The 5,601-nt window shown below is 40.4% G+C and overlaps 1 pseudogene; it reads left to right on the forward strand.

Annotated features, from left to right (window-relative positions):
• The first annotated feature begins 2,869 nt into the window (after window positions 1-2,869).
• On the forward strand, window positions 2,870-3,759 carry LOC121002671 (annotated as a pseudogene).
• Window positions 3,760-5,601: the final 1,842 nt, after the last annotated feature.

Below are 5,601 nucleotides of genomic sequence, written 5' to 3' on the forward strand. Positions count from 1 at the left end.
ACAATTTGAGCCCGATGATTTTGAGCATTGTCATCTTGGAATATGCCCGTGTTATCAGGGAAGAAAAAAATCCATTGATGGAATAACCTGGTCATTCAGTATGTTCAGGTAGTCAGCTGACCTCATTCTTGGAGCACATACTGTTGCTGAACCTAGACCTGACCAACTGCAGCAACCCCAGATCATAGCACTGCCCCCACGAGCTTGTACAGTAGGCACTAGGCATGATGGGTGCATCACTTCATCTGCCTCTCTTCTTACCCTGATGCACCCATTACTCTGGAACAGGGTAAATCTGGACTCATCAGACCACATGACCTTCTTCCATTGCTCCATAGTCCAATCTTTATGCTCCCTAGCAAATTGAAGCCTTTTTATCTGGTTTGCCTCACTGATTAGTGGTTTTCTTACGGCTACACAGCTGTTCAGTCCCAATCCCTTGAGTTCCCTTTGCATTGTGCGTGTGGAAATGCTCTTACTTTCATTATTAAACATAGCCCTGAGTTCTACTGTTGTTTTTCTTCGATTTGATTTCACCAAACGTTTAAGTGATCGCCGATCACAATCATTCAGGACTTTTTTCCTGCCACATTTCTTCCTCGAATATGATGGGTCTCCACTATCCTTCTAGTTTTTAATAATGCGTTGGACAGTTCTTAACCCAATTTTAGTAGTTTCTGCAATCTCCTTAGATGTATTCTCTGCTTGATGCATGCCAATGATTTGACCCTTCTCAAACAGAGTAACATCTTTTCCACGACCACGAGATGTGTCTTTCGACATGGTTGTTTAAGAAATGAGAAGCAACTCATTGCACCAGTTGGGGTTAAAATAACTTATTGCCAGCTGAAAGATAATCGCCGATGCAGTAATTATCCAATAGGAGTCTCATAACTATTTGCTTAGTTAAATCCAGGTGGCGACTTTTTTTATGGACAGGCAGTGTATATTCACCGTTCATAGTTGTACTTATCTGTTGAAAGCCTTTTGTGTAAAAATATTTAAAAATTTGGACCTATTTGCTGTTCAGCTCTGCAGAGATATTTTACAGCCCAGTTTGCCCTGTTTTACTGGCGAAATACAAATATATTTGCCGTCCTGCATTGCACTTATCTTTTGAAAAGTCTTTTGTGTAAAAATATAAAAAAATGTGGGCCTAATTGCCGTTTAGCGGTGCAGTTACAGTATAACAAAAGGACTTCGTAGGCATACACATCAGAGGAAGCTAAAGCTGGTTGCCCCAATTTTAATTCAGGAGCAGTAAAAAGCTGGAAGCAAATATAGATGGCTGAAATCTTGTTCTCTATGCCTTGTGAAGGCAATGTCTCCAGCAATGCCCCTCTCGCGTTTTACAGCAAATACATTATTTTCATGTAGAGATCCAAATTTAAGTTGGAAGCATGAAGTTTATGCAAGCCATGTGCGACCCCTCTCAATTAAGGGCCTACTTGCCGTTCAGCGGTGCAGTTATATGTGGTAAAACCCTTTTTGCCATGGAATTTTTTATGTGACACTGACTCTTTTTTGGAAAATTTATGGGTGAATGTACACCTCATTTTGCAGTATGGAACGACGTACTTAGTGGTGAAAATCTTTCTGTGACACTGGCTGTTTTTCAGAAAATGAATGGATGCATGTACACTGCCTTTTGCTGTATGGACTGAAGTTCTTAGTGGTGAAACTCTTTCTGTGACACTGGTTCTTTTTCGGAAAATGTATGGGTGAATGTACGGTACACCTCCTTTTGCGATATGGAACGACTTTCTTAGTGGTGAAATTCTTTACGTGACACTGGCTTTTTTTTTGGAAAATGTATGGGTAAATGCACACTTCATTTTGTGGTATGGGCCGAATTATGTAGTGGTGAAATGTGTTATGTGAAACAGTCTTTTTTGGGGAAAATTGATGGGTGACTGTACACCTCCTTTTGCTGTATGGGCTGAATTATGCAGTGTTGAAATTTTACATTTCAAAGTAAACTCCGCTGCTCTGTATCTCTTGTGAAGTCAATGTCTCCAAATATGCCCCTCTCACAATTTACACTAAATACATTATTTTCATGTAGAGATCCAAGAATTATGTTGCAGGCATGTAGTGTGTGCAAGCCATGTGCAACCCCTCTCATCACTCTCACGCTGTTCTGCACCTTGTTTGCCTGGGCGATTGGAGTCACACAGAGCAGGAACTTCTCCGTGTCCTTCAGCAAGAAATCAAATCCTGTCTTTCTCTGTGACAACTCAAAATCGGAACCATGGTGACCGACAACGGAAGAACATGGTGTCGGCGCTGCGTCAAGAATGGCTGAGCCACGCGCCCTGCATAGCACACGTGTTCAATCTGGTTGTCAAGCGGTTCCACCCATCTGCAAGACATCCTAAAAATGGCCAGGAAACTTTGCATGCACTTCAGCCACTCGTACACCGCAAAGCACACCCTCCTTGAGCTGCAGCGGTAGAACGGCATCCCCCAACATAGGCTGATATGCGAAGTTTTCACCTGTTGGAATTCCACCCTCCATATGTTGTACTGACTGTACGAACAGAGAAAGGCCATCAACGATTTCCTGAAGATCCAAGTGGACAGGAGTAGTCCCCTGTGTAACTTCGATGTCAGCCAGTGGCAGCTCATGCATGACACCTGCCGTTCGCTCAGGCCCTTTGAGGAGGCCATGTTATTTTTCAATCACCAGGACTACAGGATAAACAATGTCATTCCACTCCTTCATGTCCTGGAACAGATGCTGGTAAATCTGGCTGGTAAGGGGACTGGAGATGTGGCGCCTAGAAATATGGCGGCAGAGTTTGATACATTTGTTTGTCAAGATCTCGCTTTACAGTCAATGAACGGGAGCATCATTTATCGCTAGGATATGCAAACACCAACTGATGGGGTGTTAACCACCAGAAGTAGGTCATCGGCACGAAGGAGCAGTCATTTTCACAGCTCAAGGTATCCTCCCGGAAGCTTGACCTCTGCACTTCGACGGTCTGCATTTCAAAGCTTGTCTAAAACAAAAAATCCCGCAGTGCACTTGATCCAGCACAGGCTGTTTTTCTCCTTGAAAAACAATGGACTCTGTACAGCGTGACACCGATGTATAATTTCTCATACACCAGACTGAAAGAGTATTCAAAGCACCTGGCTGCCCACATAGCAGCCGTGATGCAGAAGCGTCTTGCTATTGAAGTGGACTCAGAGCTGAACCTAAAAGCCAAATTTTCATGTTTACCCAGACTCAAATGAAAGGACAGAGATCCACTGGCTGTGCTCATACACATTTTATCCAAGCCTCCACTCACCAAGGCAAGCACAGAGGACTGGATAGTGTGGACAGGTTGGTTCTGCAGGACGAACAAAGAGGACGATCTATTGGAGGTGTTACCTAAGATATTTACTTGACTCTTCCTGTATAACGGCTCCGTGGTGCTCACGACTATCGTAGGGACGTGGTTCCAAAGAAAATTTGACTGTTGTTTCGGTAATCTGGTGATCAGTTCTCAGGATCTTATGTGGCCAACAGCGATGTGGAACAGGTATGACATGTCTGGATCAGTTTCGGCATTAGAGTTTGTTTTCTCTGTGCCCATCAAACCTCGCATGTACATTTCTTATGCCATCCACGCAGAGGACTTCAAGACATTATGGAATGATATTCATAAATCAAAGGACGAGGTCACGTTGGAGGAAGTGGACAATTTATTCCAATGTCTTTACTCGCATTTCTTCAGACACTTTAGAATCCACTTATCAGCAACCCAGCTCATCATGGAATGAGCTGGAGTCGGCTTGTTTGCTGGACTGTCCTCCAGTTATCAGCCATAACCCCATTCATTTCTTGAGCCGTATGCATTACCCTCGTGGTCACCCTGTGACTGGCCGTCAATCCATTCTTGTTGATGAAGCACTTTGTTTTTCCAGTTTGTTTTTTAAATCTTGTGGTTTTGCCCCTTCTGTGTTGTATTTTATGTGTGTTAATATCCTGTTTGTTAAATAAGCTTTTTTTTTTGTCCCCCGTTCAAAAAAATAAGAAAATTGTTTGTGATTTGGTAGCCAGAAGCAGTAGATGGTACAAAACACAGAAAACATGCAACTATTCAGTTTACGTGTCATCTCTGTTTTGGATCCACTTCTGTTATTTTTGGGCATTATCAATATTGATGTATTACTGACCAAATGCTGAGCATGTGAAGGCAAATGCTCAAAAGACAGGGTCCGTTTTTTGGGTGTTGTTTTTATGACGGATCAGACGAAGGGCAAAATAAACATTGACATTAACACAAACTTACTCCTGACACCATCTCCGCTCTGTCATGGGGGCACTATTTGTATCAGCTTGTAAAAGAACAAGTGGATATAAAAAGTCTACACACCCCTGTTAAAATGTCAGGTTTCTGTGATATAAAAAAATGAGACAAAGATAAATCATTTCAGAACTTTTTTTACCTTTAATGAGACCTATAAACTGTCGGTGGGTAATAATTCAATTAAGAATTATTAATTATAGTCATAAAAATAATTAACCATAAAAAAATTAAGTTTATAAAATTTGTCATAAATTCTTAAAATCATGACCTGGTGAATTGTAGACAACCTAATTGATACAATTCACATCTGAGTCCGACTATTTCCTCAGATAAATAAGTTCTTTTTGACGTGAGATGACGTTAATGATAAAATGTAGTTCTGCATTATACAATAATACACAGGTATTATAAAAATATGCAGATTTATTGGTTACAAGGTTATAAACATATATAAGTAAATAAACACGATACATGCAAATGAATATATATAGCGTTAATATAAAGCATTTCAAGCTTAACAATACATGTGAGTGGAAATAACTTGTCACATTATAACCAAGCTATTATTAGGTTAGGATATCAAAGTAAGAACATAAGTTATATACATTACTTCTGTTCAGAGAAAACCTCATGATATCAAGATGGGCATGTCTAATCCTAGACATCATTATAGAATGCTAAATACATTCTGCCCCCCCCCCCTAACCAACTACACATCACATGACTTCAAGATGGGCAAATCCATTCAAGGATATAACTTAGAAGAGATAACTGTATCCTTCCGCCCCATCCTGGACTATTTTCACATATATAACTTTGGTAAGACTATTAAGACAAACAGGGATCTAGGATCTTATATGGGAAGGATTTGAAACAAGTCCTTCCTCTGGGAATCCATCACTTAGCTTGGCGAAGAATGTTCTATCAATATATATATATATAAAAGCAATAATTTAATGCTTTGCTAGATTATGAGTCTAGATTCTTCTGCAGGTAGAATGAAGCCTCACAATATCCTAAGACTACATCTCAATATGGAGATGATCAATTAATTTAATTATTTATTTATTCGCCAATCTAGATGGTATAATTTCACCCACACTATCAAATTAGTTTTAATAAAATGAAATATTATTTTCTGTGTCTCTTACCAAGTCCTAGTAGGAATCTCACTTCTGCTCCTAGGAAAGCTGGGTGGTCCATCATAGCACATCTCACCATGGCTTTCATCTAGATAGACCCCTCTAGAGACTCAACTTCTCTCTTTTCCTCCTTTTCTCTCTTTTTCTCCTTCCTT

The sequence above is a fragment of the Bufo bufo genome, chromosome 5 (assembly GCF_905171765.1).
Source record: "Bufo bufo chromosome 5, aBufBuf1.1, whole genome shotgun sequence".
In the NCBI taxonomy this organism is placed as follows: domain Eukaryota; kingdom Metazoa; phylum Chordata; class Amphibia; order Anura; family Bufonidae; genus Bufo; species Bufo bufo.